At 33.0% G+C, this 22,795-nt stretch overlaps 1 pseudogene; it reads left to right on the plus strand.

Annotated features, from left to right (window-relative positions):
* The window catches only part of LOC149540186 (serine/threonine-protein kinase VPS15-like), a 119,426-nt pseudogene extending 99,352 nt beyond the window's left edge, over positions 1 to 20,074 (plus strand).
* Positions 20,075 to 22,795: the final 2,721 nt, after the last annotated feature.

Genomic DNA, 22,795 nt, shown 5'->3' on the forward strand with positions numbered 1-22,795 from the left:
TGATCCAATAGATCAAAAAGAGTGATATGGTAACCTATGACCCCTTTTGACTCATTCAATCACATTATCTATGTCCTTTTGGGTTTTAGGACACCTAAGAGGACATAACATGATTTTTGGGTCAAAAAGGGGTCATAGGATACCTTATCACCTCTTATGACTCATTAAAACACATTATCTATTTTGTTAGGGTTCCTAGGACCTCTAAGCACACATAATATTAATAAATAGGTCAAAAGGGGTCATAAGATATCCTATGACCCCTTATGATCCATTCAAACATATTATCTATGTTGTTAGGGATCCTGGGACTTTTAAGCACACATAATATTATCAAATTGGTCAAAAGGGTTCATAGATTAATTTATGACCCCTTTTGACCCATTGAATCAAGTTATCCATGTATAGGACCCCTCATAACACATAATGCAATCAAATGAGTCAATAGAGGTCACATGATACCCTATGACCTCTTATAACCCATTAGAACACATTATCTATGTTGCTAGGGGACTTAGGATCCTTAAATACAGATGATATGACCATATGGGTCAAACGGGGTTACATGGTAACATATGAACCCTTTTGATGCTTGGAATCAATTTATCTATGTCAGGGTCCCCTAAGAATACATAATGTGATCAAATGGGTCAAAAGGGGTTAAAGGGTACCCCATGACCCCTTTTGATCAATTGGAACACATTACTTATGTCACTAGGAGTCCTAAGATCCATAAGAACACATACTATGATCCAATGAGTCAAAAGGGTCCATGGGGTCCCATTGGAACATATTCTATTCTCACAACTTTTTGATATAATGTCCAATGAAACTAGTGCTTTCTTTTCCAACAATAATTTTATCTTTAATTATAAAATTCCCATCTCATCCTCATTATCGCTATCTTCAAAGTTTATTTCCTTAATTTCAATTTCATCATCACTAACATAAAGACATTTCTTAGGAAATTTTCACTTGTAGGGTCTAGGCTTAACCTTTAATTCTCTTGTAGGACATCTTGATGAAAAATGATCAAGTTCCTTACATGACTATATGTAATTTTCCTTTAAATATTCCCTTACATCTTTTATTTTCTTTCCAAGATCAAAGCTTCAAGTTTATCCAACTTTCTTTCTTTTTCTTTTATTTCTATCCAATCCTTGGCATAATTTCCAAGGTTTATACTATGAGGGGTCACACTTTTTGTGATGTAGGAGCATCTTGGGTTCGCTTGCAATCCTACATGTTTGAGAAGGATTTTGGTTAAAGGTTATGGAGCTTGGTGAATACTGGTGCTCGGTATACACCCTTATAGCCCAACACATTGCATGTAATCAGTTATATTTTTTGAATATATTATTATGATTTGGTATTAGATCTTGCATTTTTGCTTCTTGTTGTTGTGTTTCCACTGCATGGTTATATAGTTGGGGGCTAGGACATCTCTTTTGGGGACTCCACTGCATTGCACTATGTCAGGTGGTATTAGAGAAAAGGTTGTTCCTAAGTGTGTGGATAGATCGTCGAAGTTGAGGCAGTTTGCACCAGGACTTGGGTTGAAGAGGTAGATTATGTTCATGGATTTGTTGCTTAGGATTTTCTAAAATTTTGGAAGATGCCTCCCAAAGATTGGACCCTAGGGAAATTGCTGATCTTACTAATGTTGTAGAAGAATGGATTTTAGAGAAGGTTAAAGCAGATATCAGATCTGAGTTTGAGAATGTTAGAGCAGAGATAGCATCAATGAAGAATGACATGATTGCTGAGTTTGTGAGTGCTTTAGGTGGTGTACCTAGGCATGTGGGTACTAAAGGTAGTTATGAGGAAGTTGCTGAAGACTTTGAAGTTATTGGATCTGGTGGTGAGGATAGATCCAATCATGCAAAGAGACCTATTGGAATTAGGGCTAGTCAGTTTGCTCGACTTGGATCTCAGTTGAAGCTAAAGCATAAGATGCAGGTTTCTAATTTTTTAGGCACTTTGAATCCTGAAGACTTAATTGATTGGATTGGTGAATTGGAAGACTACTTTGAGCTCAAGGATATTGAGGATCCACTTAGAGTAAGGTTGGCACAGACTAAGCTGAAGGGACATGCTTCTCTTTGGTGTAAAGAACTACAAAGAGATAGAGAAGAGGAAGGTGAAATGAAGATCACTAGATGGAAATTGATGGTGACTAAGTTAAAGGCTAAGTTCATTCCTGTTGATTATGAACTTGATCTATTTAAGAGGTTGCAAAATTTGAAGAGAAGGATATGACTATGAAAGATTATACAGAAGAATTCTACAAGTTGACTATTCAGTCTAGGCATCGAGAATTGTCAAAAGAGAAGGTAGCACAATATATTAATGGTTTAAGATTCAATATTCAGGATAAGGTTGGTATGATGAATATTTCTTCAGTTGAGGATGCTTATTAGTATGCTTTGAGAGCAAAGGAGAAACTAAAGAGAAAGAATCAAGGTAGTTCTCAAGGGAAGGAGAAGAAGGATAGTTCAACACAAGCTAAACCAAAAGAAGAAGGTGAACCAAAACCTGTGGAACCAAGGAGAAGGACAGGTGGAGGTGGGTTCAGAGGTAATTGTTTCAAGTGTGGTCAAGACAAGCATAGATCTTTTGAATGTCCAATTGGTAGGACATTTGTTGTTGAGAATGAGGTTGAATTCCAAGAGAGTCAGCCTGAGCAAGGAGAGAGTTTGTTGGCTTGATGAGTATTGGTTGGTGAGAGGACATTGGATTCTTATTAGAGGACTAGTTTTTTCAAAACTCATTGTAAGTCTGGTGGTAAAGTCTGCAAAGTGATTATGGATGGTGGTAGTACTGATAACCTTGTTGCTGAAGAGATGGTTCAAAAACTTGGTTTAAAGAGAATGAAACATCCTTATCCTTATAGGATTGGTTGGTTACAAGGTGAGCATGCTTTCGAAGCGAGGGAGCAATGCCTTTTTGATTTCTAGATTGGACAATATAAGTATCAAGTGTTGTGTGATATTGTGGATATGAACAGTTGTCATGTGTTTCTTGGTAGACCTTGGTAGTATGATTGCAGGGCTATGCATGATTGTGTCAGGAATGTGTTTACAATTGAGAAAGGTGGTAGGAAGTTTTCCCTAATTCCTTTGTAGAATGAAGAGCTTGGTAGGAGGAACCTAAGTATTGGCGGTCAAGTTGAGTTGTAAGATTTTGAGAAAGTTGGGGATCAGCATGGAAATTAGACCTATGGAACACCTGTGGAAAATGTGAAGAAGAAAAACAAGGGAAAGAGTGTACAAAATGAAGACTCAGAGGATATTTATGTGAAGAACTAGTTTGGGATTTATGTGTTGAATCCTAGAAGATGTTCTTCCAGTTACTAGAAAACCTTTTTGAACCTGGGGTGTCTGATGCAAGAGCATCTTGGGTTTGCTTGCAATCCTACATGTTTGAAATGGATTTTGGTTAAAGGTTATGGAGCTTGGTGAATACTAGTGCTTAGCATACACTAGGAGTTCGGCATGGTCTTGGGAGCTCAACATGGTCTATGGAGCTTGACATGGTCTATGGAAGTCGGCATGGTCTAGGGAACTCAGCATGGTTTATGGAGCTTGGCATGGTTTGGAAGCTTGGCATGGTTTGGAAGCTTGGCATGGTCTTTGGTTACTCGACATGGTCTTTGGAACTCAGCATGGTCTATGGAGCTCGGCATGGTCTTTGGTTACTCGGCATGGTCTAAGAATTTGGTGTCTATTTTAGGCTATATAACTAATTTTCCACAATGATTTAAAGGATGAAACTTTCAAATATTGAAGAGAGCCTAGACTTCTACCTACGGTTCAAATCTCTAGTTCTAATTCATTTAGAGCTAGGAGATATCACAATTTTACTAAGACATCAATTTTGGGAATTTAATTGTTGTAGGAGGCCGACTTGTGGCATTTAATTTATGTATTTGTATTTAATTTGTGTTCTAGGAAAACTTGTGGCTTAGATTGGTATAATTAGGGGTTAAGGGGGGAGCCTTTAGGCATTAATCATCCATTGTGGAGAAAAGGAGGAGCTTGGGAGAGTGAATTTTGAGAAGGGCTAGTAGCTACAGCTTGGAAAACAAGGAGAATGCTTGGTGGGCTTGCGAGCTCAAGTTGAGATCTTCCTTGGAGGTTTCTACTAGAGTGTAGATCTAGACTAGCTAGGGCTTGGGTTTGGATCTTGAGGGGTCTTGTAGAACTATTACTTGCTTTATATCTAGCCGTAATTGGGAAGGCCTTACAGCTCGACGCATTGCATGTAATCAGTTATATTTTATGAATATATTATTATAATTTGGTATCAGATCTTGCATTGTTGCTTCTTTTTATTGTGTTTCCACTGCATGGTTATATAGTTGGGGGCTAGGATATCTCCTTTGGGGACTCCCTTGCCTTGCACTACATCATTTTGTTAGTACCCTTTTATCCTTATGTACACTAGCCATAAATGTAGTTTCAATTTTAGGTAAATAATATTTTATTTTAGTAGTTTTAGAAGCTTATAACGTACTAATTAGCATCTCCTTAATGAATAATTTGATTAGAGGAATAACTTCCTCACAACATTGATTTTTCTCTCATAGGATGTTGTCAAAGATCTAATATTTTTTTGTACAACCTCATATTCTTATATAAATCCTCCTATGATCATTATCCTTGTTATAATCTCTATGATTATTTGTATGTAAGCTTTGATGGTATCATATTCTTGCATTCAAGAATTCTCTAATCTAGCTTTCTAGTTCCATGAATTCACCTTCTCTGTGTATTCATCTCCTTCATACAACTTTTTAAATTTATCCCAAATATCATATGTAGAATCAAGTTCTTTACCTCAATAAAGCCTACATTGCATAATGCACTAATCAACACTTCCCTTGCAATCACGTTGTATTGAAATTTCTCCTTTTCCTCATCTATGCATGAAGATAGCTCACTTTATGTTTTGATATCAATCTTCTCTTTTGTGATCATCTAGTAATATATTCCCATATAGATTAAATATTTCCTCATCTTTTTCTTCCATCTATCTTAATTATCATCATCAAATTTAGGACTCTCCTTGTATTCTATTGTAGATCTCCTCAAGGTGCTAAGCTTCTTTCTCAAATAGGACATTGATATGTTGATACCAATTGTCAAGAAGTAGAGTCCACAAAATGTAACTCAAAGAGGAGGAGGTCAATTAATTGTGATAAAATACAAATAAATCTAAACTTATAAAATTAATCATTGATAATTAAAATAATTAAGCACATTATAATAAACCATGCACCACAACACAATGATTTTTTTCTCAATAAAAAACCTTTGATTGGAGGGGAAAACCTTGGTGGGGATGACATCCATGAAATAATTTACTATTATAGAAGTTCCTTGTAAAAGGATGTGACCTTGTTATTAGTCAAATGTAATGCACTTAGTACAATAGTCCCTTTTAAAGGAAAAATCCTTGTTATGAGACCTTGAACCATTGTTAGAAGGATCTACCCCTGTTAAAGGTTGATGAGAAAAAAAAAAAAAAAACTCTTCCCAAGTACACTTCTCAAAGGGTGAAAAGTTAAACTAACTTTAAAAATGGATAAAAAATCCAAAAATATGAATTGATTGATCTTCAACTTAATCTTCCAAAATAGCTTCTTTAAAGTCCACTAGGAATGATAGATTCCACTCACATCTCTTCAAAATCATCCAAGTAACTTTTCTACTCTTATATGATAATTCATCATCAAAGATCACATCTATACATACCATATATATTATTCAATACCGTTAGCCATATTTTCCCTCTTGCCAAAATTTAAGTTTTCTTGTCAAGCATGGCCAACGGTCATATCTTTTCAAATATTCAAATGATCAAATGTTTTAAAAGATATATTTAAACCTTGGGTTGTATTTTATATTCTAAGTCTCAGATTTTTAATATTTTATTCTTGGAGATTTAAGTCATGATCATGCGACTATCTTTCATCACCCAGTCACTATAGTCTATGGCTTAACTATCAAGGGAGGTGTGAATGTGTGACATGGTCTTTTCAGCAGTCAACGCAGCTTCATAGTTTAGAATACTAACATCTAGTTATTAGTGGCAATGTAGAAATTTCTCTTTATCTCTCGATCATAGGGTTATGATCTTGACTCAAGGTCTAAGTTGTGATGTCATGACCCTTCCTCATTCACATGATCACAAAGAGTTTAGTGTTAACCATGGTCAAGATGGAAAATTCACAAATCACCTTGTGCACATGGTCATTGGGGGTTAGTAATGGATTAAAGTATCAAGCCATGAAACAATGATAACATGAGATGAGTAGACTAGATGGTCATCATAGCTTCGCTAGAGTTATGACTTGAACCATAGTTAGTACTATGATCAGGCATCTCTTGCTATTTGCATGGTCAAAATGAGTCAAAGATAATCTCAAGTTAAGGTCATGGAGTTGTGATATGCCACCATATGGATAAGTTTGATGATGTGGTAGAACTAAATTGGTCATAAGTTTTGACATGGTGGTAAACTGTGGTTTTCCATTGGCGATCTGATCTCCCAAGATTAATGCTTGTCAGTATGTTGTTAAGAAAAGATGTACAATAAAAATGCATGGTGAGATAGTAAAAGTGTGACATGTATCTCAGTATGCCCAAGTGGAGAGCAAGCAATGGTGGTTAAGTCCATTTTCACATGGTCATGAGCATTTCATGTTAAGTCAAGGTTCAATCTGCAATGACATGAATGGTATGTTGGTAGTTTGGATCATAGTTTCACACAGTCGTAGGCATCTAATTCTAGTTGGATATTAAGTGGCAATGAAGAGAGACACCAACTTCACATTATCGCTTGATTACAGTAGTTAGGGGAAGATGTTAAGGACAAGCTACAAAGTAGTGATATGGTTTGTTTGAAATTTCATAGGGAATAATAGCTAATGAAGCAAGGTGGTTGTAAAGCCATGATCATGGGCAGTCAAGGTCAAACATGAAAGATAGAAGAATGGACAGGTGATAGAATGATAGAATATGACTAGTCCACATGGAAAATCCTAAGGATTGACTCTAGTTGACCGATGTCCTGGCTGACTTGGCTGGCTTGGCATAATGTGAACAAGGAGTAAAGTGAAGGATTGAGATCAAATCAAAAGCCAGTGAAGGATTTTGTTATCACTCAATAGAGCAAGTGACCTATTCATAGCAATAAAGTGAAAGAGAAAGACAAGTAATATCAGATCAGAGGAGAGGATTAGTTAGCAAGGAGAAGATTGAAAATTAGCTTACATATAAAATTGAGAGTCAAAAACTGAATCAATTTTAACTTACTTGAATCAGGGTAAATATCTTAATAGAGTGGTCTTAATAGATCTTTGTAAATCTCCTAATAGAGTCCTTATTTTTTCATAAGTGTCAACTCCTCTAACAAGATGAGACCTAGTAGTCTCTTAAGCCTTTAATAGGGTAGATCACTCATAGGGTAGATCATATTTTATGATCAACTATTGTAACTATAATAGGTTAACTTTATTATTGTAGAAGTGAAGATTTGTGGGTACCATCCCTACCCCAGTTTTACTTTCACCTTGGAGGGTTTATGGGTAGCAAATATTGTCTTATGTGTTTATTTTCATGCATGTGATACATCATTTTTATATGTTATAGCAAATTTACATTACAAGTTTTACATGCACAAGTTTATTGTAGCAATATCCAACTTATTCCTTTAATCGTACTCCACAATCCAGCCCTAGCCCACAAATTTGGTACACTAAAAAGAATGATTTGTCTTCTCTAATAGTTGCAACCCATCAAAGGATCTTTCACTAATATGCTTGAATATAATACCTATATGATGTCCTCCCAATACCAAACTCACTGGGTATTTCACCAGCTCAAATGGAGGCACACAAAAGAACTCTAATCTCCAATGGAAAATGTTAAAACCCTTCCTCAAAGCTCAAAGAGATCATTAACCAAATAATCAACTAATTTATGCCCATCAATGAAGCTCTCACCTCTATTTATTCTTTTCCTTCACCCTTCTAGAAGGAAATAAAATATTATTTAATCACACTCTCTAAAAGCTTCCCTCTTTCCAATACAATAATTAGTTGTGCTTCTAGAAAATTAAATTAATTAAATATAAAGCCACCTTTAGATTTATTTATTTATTGACTTTAATTTAATTTATTTCTTCTTATTTCTCGACATAGCCTTTAGAGAATGAAAGGCTAAGAACTCCACTAAGGGCCTAAAAGATGGGGAATATTGTAATAGTAAAAGGTCAATTTAATTTTATTTATTAAATTACCTTTACTTCCTTCTTAATATTTTCCTTTATGCACTTGCATTTCCATTTAATAATTAATTAGTACTTATTAAATGTCATTTACCTCTTAGGGTTTCCTTTTTAGGTTTTTGATCTCCTTTATAAGGATTGATTGGCTATAAGTTTATTCATTTTGTTTTGCACAAGTAAATATAATCTTCTTGTTTATTGAGAAAACCCTTATCTTTCTCTACCATTCTTACTTCCTTGTGATAGGTTATTTGCATGCAAGATATCCAGGAATCCATGAATTTTTTCATCATCAAACCCTACATGATTCAAAAGGTGTCAAAACCCCCATTTCCATTTGAAGTTTGTCAATTTTGGACAATGTTGACTAGGGAAGCAAAAAAATTGCATTCCAGGGTTGTATGGCCTCTGGCATGCATTCCAATGCAATTTTTTGCAAAGAAAAAAATTAATTAAAAATATGTAGTTTTTACACTGCCATGATTATCACACCCACCGCAACGGTTACATGAACCACATGGGGGTGTTAGAAGCTAAGGTCATCATTGCACCAAAAGATTGACCTATCAATACCCAATACAACCACTAGACTTATAGAATATAGGAGGCTATTAAGCCATGTCATGAATCTCAAAGGGGAACATTGGTGGCTAGTCCAACAATCCCACATTCACCATTACCCAAGGAGATTCAAGCATGTGATCAAGCTCTGATACCACTTGTTACAAGCTAAAGTTGTCGTTGTTCCAAAAGATTGACTTGTCAATACCCAATACAACCACTAGACTTATAAAACATAGGAGGTAGTTAAGTCATGTCAAAAATCTCAAAGGGGAACATTGGCAGTTAGTCCAATAGGGGGTCACTCTAACCACTTGTGGTTGGTCTCTCCACTGATTGCAATTTCACCACTGTCGTCGCCCTCCACCAGTGTTGCCACCATGATGCCATTGCAGCTTCACTCTACTCTACCTGGATGCACTACTCAACCAATGCTTAGATTAAAGCTCCACCCTACCTAGCTTGCAATCACACAGGGGGCTGGGGGTGCTTTTTTTAAGCCCCCTTCTATTTAATTTTTAAAAATTGTAATTTTTTTGCTACAAGGGTCCTATCAATTTTGTGCACCTAACTTGGCCAAACATAAGTGTTTTTTTTATCTAAAAGAAATGTCTTAAATCTGATTTAGAGATGGAGATGAAGGTGCAAGTACTTTTTGTAGTTTTTCCAATTTAGTGTATTTTTTTTCTCTCGAAGTCATATGATGTTTTCAATGTTTTGGGGGCATAACTTGCTCCTTATAGCTCTATTTTTCAATCCAAAAGAAGCGTTTGAAAGCTCTTCTGAAGCACTATCTAGATTATCTACTATTTTAATCAATATTTATCAAAGGTATATGTGATTCTCAAACTAAAGCTTTTTTTTCTCTTCTTGTTTACACATTCCTTCTAGCAGTTAGGGTTTAGTTGTTTGTATTGTGGGGGTGTTTTGTATTATTGTTTTTTTTATTTACATCAGTAAATTGAAATTTTTTCAAAAAAACAATCCAACACCTTGTAAAACAATGGCCAAGAGCTCTTCTTGTGTAGAAATTTTGACTGCTCACAACTATCACACATGGAAGTTCCTGATGACATAGCTTCTTTGTCGAAAGGGCTGTGTTCTTGTTTAGATGTAGTGCAACCATTTTTATAGAGGCCTTTTGAGGTCATGTAGCACAAGAACAAGATGGATGAGACAATAGGGTTAATTTATTTACATGTAGCTGACAGTCTACAGTTTCATCTTGATGGGTGCAACACCCCTCTGGCTATGTGGATCAAGCTTGATGGCTTGTTTGGTACAATGAATGAGTTCATGGCACTTCAAATTAAGGTAGAGCTTACCTCTCTTATACTAGATTCTTTTCCATCCATTGAGGACTTCTTGATGAAGTTCAAAGAACAAAGATATTTATTGTAGGGTTCTGGGAAAACCAAGACTAACATTGAGTGCATTTACCTGATTATTTCTAAGCTTTGTGGAAACTTTCATATTTTTTCTTCTACCTTCTATTCCACCAAAGATGTTTTGGGTAATAGATTTACCATGTCATCCTTTGAGGTATTTTGTCATCATTTGACTCAAGAGCAAGATAAGCTCTCTCATTTGGATTTTGTCACAGGCTCACAAACTTATGCATTGGTAGCTCAACCATCTTCGGGGATGAAGGAGAAGAAATAGAAGTCACATCCTATAGTATCTTAGATTGATTCTAGCTCTCACATCACATCAGACCCACCTCCTCCTAAGGGAGAAAAACCAAAGCCACAAAGACCAAAGTTTGCTTATTATAATAAGCCCAATCATGATGAGTTATGTTGCTATAAGAAGTTAAATGGCTATGCCAAATAGGTTTCAAATTTGACAACTCTCCTTTAGAAGAGGAACATTGATATTCCTAACTACTACTCCACTCTCTTCTATATGGTTACTAGATTTAGGTGCTTCACACCATATGGCATCTTCTCAGGATTTGTTCTCTTTGATTGAGGCTTCTCCTACTCGACACATTTTGATGGGGAACAACATTGTTATGACTATATGTGGGAAAGGTTCTATTGGCATTGATGATGGTACATTTTATGATGTACTTTGTGTTCCATCTTTTTCTTCTAACTTCTCTCTATTTATTAGATTACACATAATGGGACAAGAAAGACAATTGAGTTTGCACAAGATTCAGTGCCCATTAGAGATAGTGAGATAGGCAATATTATTGCTACAAGGATTGTTGATCATTCTTCCCACCTATACTCCTTCTCTCATTTTAGTCCACCATCTCCACTATCAAAGACTTACTCTCCTTCTTTACCAGAGACTATTGAGGTGAAGTCAAGTCACTTGAACTTATGTGTTGTTCCTGAGACTAGAGTTGTGAATTCTACACCTCCACCTCATGTTCAGATTCCATCCATTACATAGGATTACTCTTCAGCATTGCCTACCATTGCAGCTCCATTCATCAAGCCACCTATTGTAGTTGTTGAGGATATATCAGAGGACACATTATTAGAAATAGATAATACTGAGAGGGGGGGTGAATCAGTATCCACTAGTACAAAAACAATAATATATCACTAAATAAACTACTAAAAATTGTAGACATGTGACTAATTTTGATCATGTGACTAGTGGTAGTTTATTGCCAAACATTTATCTCCCAACCAAATTTATGACCATACTATTTTAAACATTGATTAGGTCATTGATTTAGTCATTTATTGTCATTACTTGGTAGTTTATATGGTAGTTTATTTGGTAATATATTTGGTAGTATATTTGGTGGTTTTTTGGGTAGTATATGGTAGTATATTTAGTAGTTGATTTGGTAGTATATTTAGTAGTATTTTGGGTAGTATATATGGTAGTATATTTAGTAAATTATTTGGTAGTATATTTGGTATTATATTTGGTAATATATTTGGTAGTTTATTTAATTATTAATTTAGTCATATTAGGGCACGATGAAATTGAACCACCACCCTCCTACTTACAAAGCAGGTGCTCTTCCATTGAGCTAGTACCCTTTAAAGAATAATGCAAAAAAATGACAAAGTTGTCTTCCCAAAATTAGATCTACCATGATCATGGTCACTATAACATGATATACTCTTCTCAAAGAACACAAAATTTTTTTATTATGAAAAACAACAATCTAAATATTTATCAATGAGAATTCAACAATTTTAAATTCTTTTGTTCAAACATTTTAAAATTATATTTCATGTCAATTACACTTCTCTAAAATCTTGTAGTGATAGACTCCTATAAAATATAATTTGCAGCACTTTGGCCACACACAGGTATTATTTCTTGTGCTAACTTCTCACATAAAGATGCAAATGATTGTGTAAATTATGTCAAGAAAATAGACCTTTGCATTAAATAAAAACATCAAACCCCATTAAAAAATCACATCTATAAAAGCTACAAAACCAAATCAATTGAAATACTCACTTTTTAATATATGGAGGTGCCAAAAGATCAAATATTTCCTCTAATTCCTTATGCTCAAGTGGGCGCTAAAAGTGTTGCTTACACCTGATGTTCAGATTTATTGAACCTTAGTCTACAAACAACATAAAAATGGGAATTTGATAAAAATAAGGCACATGAAAAAAAGCTTTTAATAATAATCTATAATTAAATTATTCCTAGTAATAGGGGAAGTGGTGTCGATTCATAAATGTAAAAATAAACTAAATAATATGTTTATGATAAATTTGATTAAATAAACCTATAACAAAAGGAAATAGTGGACTAGTAAAGTTTGATAAGCAATGGCAATGCTTCACTTGGTGATAACTCCAATTGTAGGATAAGCCCTAGAACGATACATTGATGGATCCTGAGATGGTTGATCATAACCATAAAGTTCATATCCTTGACCATAGTGTAATGTCTCTTTTCTAGAGCTAGATTTGAATGATAATAGAGCCTATATATATATATATATATATATATATATATATATATACACATACAAAGTTATATATATAATCATAATGATAATAATCATGTTAATCAAATAAATAATAATACACTATGAAATATTATTATTCAAATTATTATAATAAAGAAATAAAATATTGTTAATAATATTACATAATATAATTTATTATTACAAATATGATTAAGAAGTAACATATAACATAATATTATGAATCATCTATAGTAAGATGATGAATATAATTAAAATAAAATATTAAATTATGATTAAAATCTTATCCCAAGTCAATATTTTAATATTACAAATATGATAATAAATATTAAAAAAAATGAAAAATATAACATATCATTAAAAATAAAATAACAACAAAAATCAAATATGATAAAGATACATGGACTTAGTCATGAAACTTCAAATTGATATATATAGAAGAGTCAACCAAGATCAAAAGATATAAAAAAAATAAGGGTTGCGCGCAAATCCAGTCCTTGCCTTAGGTGCAGGCTAGGCAAAGAAAGTGTCTACAGGTGTCTTCAACAACTAACAACTGATTTCGATATTTAATAATTTTTAAGTTTTGTTAGCATCCTATCATATTAAATTTTTGGTATATTTGCATCAAAAGATTTGGTGTTAACACACACCTATCCCATAAATTTGTTGTTACACCTATTGGCTTACAAATATAATCGGCTCCATCACTAAGGCACACATCTTATTCAAACCACACTAATCAAACTCCATATCGAGCTAGAATGAATAACTTACATTATTCAGGCCATATTTGTTGATGATTCGAAGAAGAAGAGCAGTTACAAATTTGAGGGTTGAATGGTTCACATGTGGAAGTCTTTTCAATATTATTCCAAGTTGTCTTGTGTTCCCTCTAGCAACCTTGATGTTGTCATATAAGTCAAATGGAAGAATCGGCTCAGGAAGACTAAGAAGTTAAATTTTAACTAAAGTTATTGCATCAATAGGACTCATGGCCTTAAGCAATGAGGCATTCTCATCTACAAAAAAATATTTTTAAAAATATAAATATCATGAAAATTTCAAAATATTATTAGCTATATTCACTTATATAAGCTCATAGTTTGTCTAAATTGTTTTACTTGGTGTAAAGAATGTCAAAATAAGGGGATTTAGAGAATTTCCCTTCATTATATAAAGAAATTAGACCTTGAACAACCTTTATATCTCATTCAGTCCTAAATATGTACTCTGCATTTAGTCCTGGTGATTCTACTTGAATTGGACCTCTACACATTTTAGATTTTCATAAAACAATTTATGAAATGGATTAGATCTAAAGTCTATCTTAGGAATTGAGAGAGACTTACCTAATTGCACAATGTAATCACCACATTTATCAAAAATTGAGGAATATGCCTTAAAGAATTTTGTCTATATACAACAATCTCAATTGGCACTCCAAAAATTGTAAATTTAACAAAGAATGATCAAATAAATTGTAAGATCATGAGAAGTTAATGAAATGACACTTCTACTTATAAACTAGCTAGTTGCCAAATTCTTCATAAAAAGACAAAGATAGTTTTTAACAATTTAGGTTACTACCAATTGGCATATAGATTGAATAGTGAACAAAGGCAATAGTAGGCAAACAATGAATAAATGCTCACCAACATCCAAGATCATTTATGTATTTATATAAAAATATAGTAATATTAGAAAGAAAATTCATCTAATATAATTGTTCTTAGTGATTGTTCACTCCATGCTTTTCTCTGTCAAAATATTATTTTGGACATTTCTCAAATTGGATTATAGTTTTAAACTATTTCTTTATATTTTTCATGAGAATTGATATAGAAAATGAAGCATTTATTGAGCAAGACAACTAAACATATGTAGATAAATGATTAATAATTTAATAGTATCACTTATGAGAAGATTATTAAGATTTTTGTCTTGGTCGTTAGTGCATTTGTGAAATATTTTTCTCAAAATAAAACTCCAAAGCCTTCCCTTGCCACATCAACCCCTAGAATACAACAATCCTTCAATATCGAGAAATATTAGAAAACTGACCTAAAATCATTTCATCCAAGACTGACTCCAAGATAAAGTAAAATAATTAATTATGTATATATAATGCAAGTAGGACACTAGCTAGGAAAGTCATCCCAAATTAAGAATTATTTATTTATTATTCAATTATTACTTTATTATTTATTTTGTTAAAAGTATTGATGCAGACCAACCCCACCACCAATTGGGAGCATTACATTATCAACTTTTTTTTTTCTACTTTTTTTTCCCTAAAGAAAAAATTCCATTTCTATATGATGGTCACTTGTGATTTTTGCAAGCTACTTGCTTTCATATAATTGTTCTAAAAAAATTATTTGCCTTTTATATCTTGCTTTCACTTGCAAAAAAAAAAATTTCTCAAATATTTATGTATGTGTATTTGAACAATTCTCATTGATCTTCTTTATTAACATAGGTATCAGTTTTTAGACACTAATCAAGGCACATTTTGGAGAAATGAAGAGAAGGCCCTTCAACCAATTCACACTCCATAAAACATCATGATTGAATTTGTAAAACCCTCCATTATGTTTATGCAATAGATCAAATTTTTAATGATTTTGGTACTAATGTATGTGTTGTGCTGCTACAAATGTCCAAATGCTATCATAATTGCATGACATCCTTCCATAACATATATCACTTTAATCTTCTTGTATTGAGCATGAGATTCCTATGATTGTAAGCTCTACTAGTGCTTATAGATAATGACTATATTTAGGTATATCAAATTAGAAGAGAATGGATGCTTCCAATGTATACTGTAGGTATACCATCAGACCAATGACTACAAAAGATGATTGAATTGTTCTACCTATCTGTAGTTTATATTCTTCATGTTCACAGTAGAATGTATGTATGGAATGATTCTCATGGGAATCTCTTGCTGATGAGTTGAAATCTATTACAGTAGAAGTCATCTCATCTTCCTTAAGTTGGCTTAGGCATTCAGTTACTTTTTATTTTATGTCCCAAGTTTTACCTTTGTTCACTGTAATATTTTCTAGTCCCTTATGGCTTAAATTTTTAGAGAACTATCATATCCCAAAAATATTTGCCATGTTTTGGATAATCATTTTAAACATTTGTATTTGTCACACCTATCCAATGAACATTTTTTATAAGATATTGGAGCCCTTACTTTTTTAGTTCATTAGCCATATCATCTTTGTATTTGTTATTAGAGCAACAATGTTTGTTGTTTTTTCTTCATGTTTGGTTTTTATATCTAGTGCTAGCTCTTCATGATAAAGAATAAAGACTAAATTTAAGCTCCATCTAGACCATTAGTACAAGCTCCATATGTAGAAATTGTACCATTGTCACAAGTTTTTCTAGCACCACCAGTTCATCCTAGAAAAGAAGAGGATGTGAGCATAATAAAGGTGTACAAATAACAACATCCCCAAGAATAAGATTGACTCCGTGATACACAAGTGTTCATTCCCATAGATGCCACCCCATACATGTAGGGGGGTGATCACTGATGATTCATTGTGTAATTCAGCTAGAGTCTAGGTACCTCAAAAGTGATTGACACGGAAAAAGATTCATACAGATCTTAGGCACTCTTCTAGGATAGATAGACCATACCCTACCCTACCATACCCTACCTATAATTCTAGGGCTAGCCCATAAAATTCTATGGGGCTAGACCATAAAATTATTTGAGTTCCCAATAGCTTGTGGTGACTAGCATTTATAGCCAAGTGTAAAGCATGTATAACAATATAATGAAAAAATTAGAACTGCATTGTATTGTAAACAACACCTATGCAAAATATAATAGGAAAAATGATTATTATAGTAATTTTTCATGACTATCTAGGAAACCATTGTTATACAAAAGAAAATTTGTGAACTCTTTTATTTACAATACAACATGATCTATAATAATGAAGTATTTTAGAAAAAAATGGGAGTCAAGGTATCAAAAAATGAGAAAGTTAGCCAACAATTTTCTTCATACACATTTAAGTAGATCCTAAATATCTTGAGAGAATAATAAATATCCCCAATGGAAACATAAATATAAACAAATCCATCATTTAATTTTTGTAATTCCAAAGTAAAATTTTGCACACAGGAAAATGGTTCTAAAATAATCTGCAAATTTATGAAAAAATCCATCTCTTGAACCTCTGGTGGAGAATTGTGACTTGGACTCGCCATCATTGCATGCAACTCCTTGCACAATATTCATACAAGTTTGGTGACTTATTCTAGATCAACAACTTGGAATAGTCAGGATACTTTAGTTCATAACTAACTTTAGTCGTAGTGTAATCAATTCACACCATATTAAGTGGTAGCAGCATACCTTCTACCATCTGTCAATGTTGCTCAATATTGTCTTGCTTCACCATGTAATTTTCTTGGGTTAGCTTCCTTATGATCTCCTACATTTTACCAAACAATATTAATGCCAATTTACTATATCCAAGTTGCACAAACCTGATAATCAGTGTATTGCAAGAGACTTCATGTTAGTTTGACATTTCATGAAAAAAATTCAAAGAATCTTCTATACTCATGTTCTTGTCATACAAGTCAATAAGGAAAATTCTAGGAAAAGAATCCAACTCCCATCCAATTTTTATCATGTGGGAATTCCTTTCCTTGTTTCAAATAATGGAGGTTAACACATATGCATCGAAAACACCAACCAAAGTAAAACAACTAAGTTTTTTGCTACACCTAATTCTATTTCACTAAGTATTATTTTCCTCAAGTGATGCAAAAATCTTTCCATAATATATTCTTCCTATGCTTTCAACATTACTAGATGATCCTGAGAAGATTGTTCATATTTTTTATGCTAATAACTAATACAAGATTATTGCAACCGCCTCACACTTTCTTATACGATAATAAGTTTTCAATGAGACAAACATTTTAGATAGATCAAATGTTTTGCATAAGGTGGGTAAAGGTCATTTGGCTTCAAAATGGACTTTAGTATCACAAGTTGTAGGTCATCAAAAGAATAGTAAATGAAATGTAAAACTTTCAAAGTTACTACAGACAATAGCTCATGTTATACAAGAATTGGTAATGGGACCAAAGCAAAGTCCAATCATTAGGAGGGCATTGCTAGAGCACATAAAGGAATCATGTGATTTCTTCATAAAGGAGAAAAGTAATGATTTCTTGTTGCCTATTCTTCTAGATTTTCTAAGTGATCATGATGAATAGTTACGAGCTATATTCTTTGAGTGGATTATCCATGTATGTTATTTTGTTGGTTAGATTAGTGTGGAGTAGTATCTTTTCCTTACATTGTGTAGGCTTTAGATGGTATTGTGGAAGAAGTTATTATTAATGCCTTGAAATGTTTGGTAGCATTGTCAAAAAGTAAATTAATAGGAAAATGGTTAGTAATTGGATCAGTTACACATTGTGCTCCACTATTATGTCATCCTAGCTAATGGTTTAGAAGAGAAGCTATTAATTTTTTTGTTGTTGGTAGTGAGATTTTACAACTAGTTAACTCTTATGTTTTACCTTTCACCAGTTCTTCTTCCTTTTCTTCATAGAAAGCCAACATCATTGACTTCAAAGATTGAGTTATTGTCATGTCTGAAATCTCCAATGTCAAGATAGATTTTTCATGAAGTCCTAGAGAAAGCCAATAATTCATTGTGCTTAGAGGTTTTAGAGAAATGCAACCATCAGAGAAAAGTTAAGAAAATTTCAACTTCTCATAATCTTGTTGAACCTAGTTTAAACTTAAATAATGCTTCTTTTACTAATAAAAAATACCTAAAAAGATTTCATTTGTAGTAGTTGATCCAGCTATGGCCAAAATTAAGTTAACTAATAAGTCCTATCTACATCCAAACATAGAATCCTTTGGTCATAATATAAGCCTATTTGAGCCAGAAGATTGTGCAAGGATGAAAGTAATGGAAAGCTACATACTGAATCTCTCTAGTACGATGCAGTCTCAAAAAAATACTTCAGAGTTGGAAAATCATGAGAAGCTTCAAGCTTATGCTCTAGAAATGCCTTTGAATTCTATGATAGGCAATGGTTCCAACAATGGTCCATCTTATGATGGTGTCCCAATTTATGTGTACTTTGTTACTAAAAATAAAAATGAGAGTGGAAAAAATCTAATGTCTTCGATAGGATCATCCTTTAATGAAGACATAAGTAATGATGTTGTAGGTCTAGAAGATGCAATAACTATTATGATGACAATTTTTTATGGAGTACAAGTTACTAGTTCTTTTGTTTCCTCATAGTGGACATTGGGTGATGATCAATCATCCATGCCCACAGCAAAGATATTACAAAGATATGTTATTATGGGAGGTTCTTTTCCTCCTAAGTTGGTTAGTGGTTCTATTTTGAGTGGCATATTTGCTTCTACTAGACAAGTGAACAAAGTCCTAAGAGACTTTGTTGGAAGAGAAAATGGTGACATAACTAATGTGATGAATAAGTCCAAAGACATTTCTATTTTTGATGATTCTAAGAGCTCTTTATCGTCATCAAGTGTAACTGTAGGTTCACCATCACTAGCAGATGCAACTATATTGTCATCTTACTCTGGAGAATCTATCCCAGATCGTGCATGGAGACCACATGGAATTTTGTTGTCACATATTCAAGAGCATCAATTAGCTATTAATGAAATTGCAATTTCAAATTATCATAATTTTTTTTTAAGTGCATTGCATGATTCCACAGTAAAATTTGGGATAGTGGAAGACTAGAAAAATACATTACATTTTGGTCAATGTTTACCTACTCTATAAATGGCGGCCGAGTAATTCGTGTTGCAATGTGTGAAAATGGGCCACAAGTTGTTGTGGTATCTAGTAGTGATAGAATACATGTTTTCTCTATAAATTATCTTCTAAGAGAAGATGGCAGCATTGATAGGTACACTAGCACTAAAAAGGTTGCAAATAAAGAGACAAAGGAAGGAGTAGTTCTAAGTTTGTAAAGTTTTGGTATAGAAGGTCCTCTGATGATTCTTTAAAATGCCCAACATAATGTATTCATCTTTGGGACTTAAGGAAATAGATAAATGCATGGACACTAAAAGAAAGTCCAAAAGAGGGCTACATTTATGTAGTTGTGGTGGATCCATTTGTTGATATACACAAGCTTGGTGATGTCAAAAATTGTATAAAGACATCCATCATGATTTGGTATTTAATCCATGTTGAGCTCAAATCTAGTAGTGGTAGACATCTCATCCTTGTGTGTCATTTCACATGAGAGAAATTTCAAGGTAGTTGCGGATAAAACTTTTGTCCCCATGATATTATCTCCTACAAGATTAAGAGTAAATGATTTTGTTCATACTCTTTCTAAACATATCAATGAGTATGCAAATATTATAGAAGGATTTATATGCGGATCTACATATTTGATGACTTATATGGCAGATCTTCACTAGTGATCTCTTACTCTATTTTGACTTACCATATATCCAAAGGTGTCATTTGAGATCACTTAAGATTGAGAATGAGGGGATATTGTCATAGGGATTAAATGCATTTTAATGTATATAATTTTTTAGGTGTTTTTTCAAATACAATTAAATAATATGATATTCTTTTTTGGGTAAATCTCAATAGTTGACTTATTATTTTTTGTGGTTTTTTAATGCCTAGTTCCCCCTACACAGTCAATTAACCACCCATAAATTATCCTTATCTAGGGTTTTCATAAATAATTTTTAGATTCAGTTTCTAATATAGGGAGGGGGTTATAATGCAATGGATGATTTTTAATGCTTTTTTTAGCTTTCATAATTTCAATTCTACTGAAATGGAATAAATTTGATAAAATGTCATTCAGCTATCAAAATTTATGGAGTTCTCATTGTTGTCAATATTAAGCAACACTTTTATGCCCTCTACATCCCCTGTTTTGTGAGGTACAATAGTTTTATGATGGAGTTTAGATATTCTAAGTTTCAAATTTATTCTTCATAGTTCTTCCCCATTTTTCCTCTCTTCTCTCTTTGCTACCATTAGCAAAGGTCTATACAAAAAAATTTGGAAAAATAACTTTAAAAACTCACTAAATCTAGGGCAAGTGACATACCTCATGGTTCTGTATTAATTACACCATCAACTAAGTCTCTCACTATTTTCAAATCTACAAAAGGGTATAATAGAGATAATTCAAAAAATTTTAAAATATAGAGACAAGTCATACCTTCTTAATAAAGGAGGAAACATCACCATCTTCATTGGCTTTGATAGATATCCATTACAAATTCTCCCATTGCTTCCTTCATTATTTTTAATTTCTTATTCACTCACCCATTACTTAGATAATATCACAAACATATTAGAGCATTCTTTGGTAAGATATAGTATTCTTATTTGATTACTATGCATGTAATATTGGTATATTGAACTACAACATTTTTCTTTTCCTTGTTCTTAACTATTTCCTCCTTGCTACTCTTTAGTTTCTATAGTAGATGCCCCTATCTCATTCACTATTTAGTCACTTAATGTATTGTGTAAAATTATACTAAAAAGGAATTCAAAAACTATTTGTGAAAGAGAATTGAAAAGATAAAGTATCTGAGTTCATTACAAACTCAAGTTATATTGAGAAGAAATACCTCCACTCACAAAATTTCCTTCCTATTTCTAGTGGCTAGTAGTAGCATGAGTACGTTTAGCCCACTACAAGAGGTATGTTGTATAGTATAACTATAGAAATCCAAAAGAAATATAGAGATTTTACCTTTTTAGAGATGATTTTAACTTTTAATTTTTAAATAGATTGAAGAAAGAGGATTTAGATTTTTTTTGGCATGAATGTTTTTGAATTGTTTACAAAGATTCTTTTTGGATCTCTACACCAAACCCATGTGCAGTTATTTGGTGATGGCTCTTAAGCTCGAGTGTTTTTCCCTATCATAGGATATGTTCCAAATAAGTGTCTTAAACCCTACCTTTTGGGGGTAAAATCAAACCAGGGTGCCATCATTTATTCCTAATGCTAAAAGGGAAAGGATTCCCTAAAATTATAGGGCTCTTCTAGCTCAAAAACCTACTAGAAAGAGGCTTTTTCAACTTATGGAGAGAAAGAAGACTAATGTTTCCCTATCCTTGGTAACTGATGTTTCTATAATCCATGAATTTCTCCACATTGTAGAATCTCTTGGCCCTAAGATTTGTGTTTTGAAAACACATGTTGACATACTATTAGAATTTACTCATAATTTTGGGGTACAAATTAAAGCAATTGCAAATAAGAATGATATTATTATTTTTGAAGATAGGAAGCTTTTTGACATAGGAAATAAAATTATCATGTAATATGAAGGTGGAATTTTTAAGATTATGGAGTGGGAAAATATTGTTAATGCACTATTCTAGTTTTGGTAGGAAAACTTATAAAGAAATCAAATTACTTGGTTCTCTAATTTTGAATGTGATAAAATTAGATGGTTAAAAATCCAAGGGTGATTATAACTGAATATGCTCTAAAATCTACCTATAGAAGGATCGTGCACAAAAAACATAGAGAGAATGAAACCTAGGGCATCTAAAAAAATTTTAGCTACCAATGAAAGACAACATAAGATCAATTAATTGGAAAAAATAGACTTTTAACATCCCTAAAACAACTTAACAATTTGAAAAGATCCCTACCTTGTGTTGAAATCTTCCCAAGTAGGCAATTCGCCTGCGAAAAAATAACGTTGACATGGTGAGTGAGCTAAGTATCAAGCATCTCCATAGTCTTTACCATGCTTGGGGCACATTAGTATCATTTTAAGGGGAAGGAAGTGAAATCAATATTTATGGGTTTTCACAAAACATTGTTAGGCTTCACATAACACATGCCAAATGATCAGATGAATGGTATCCTTTTAGTAGCAAATTCGTTGAGAGAGACATTTAACAATGGTTAATGAAACAATACTCTCCTTCCAATTTGATAGTCATTTGCGAAAAGAAAATGGTA

The sequence above is a fragment of the Cupressus sempervirens genome, chromosome 9 (assembly GCF_028749045.1).
Source record: "Cupressus sempervirens isolate cs-2001-9-10 chromosome 9, ASM2874904v1, whole genome shotgun sequence".
In the NCBI taxonomy this organism is placed as follows: domain Eukaryota; kingdom Viridiplantae; phylum Streptophyta; class Pinopsida; order Cupressales; family Cupressaceae; genus Cupressus; species Cupressus sempervirens.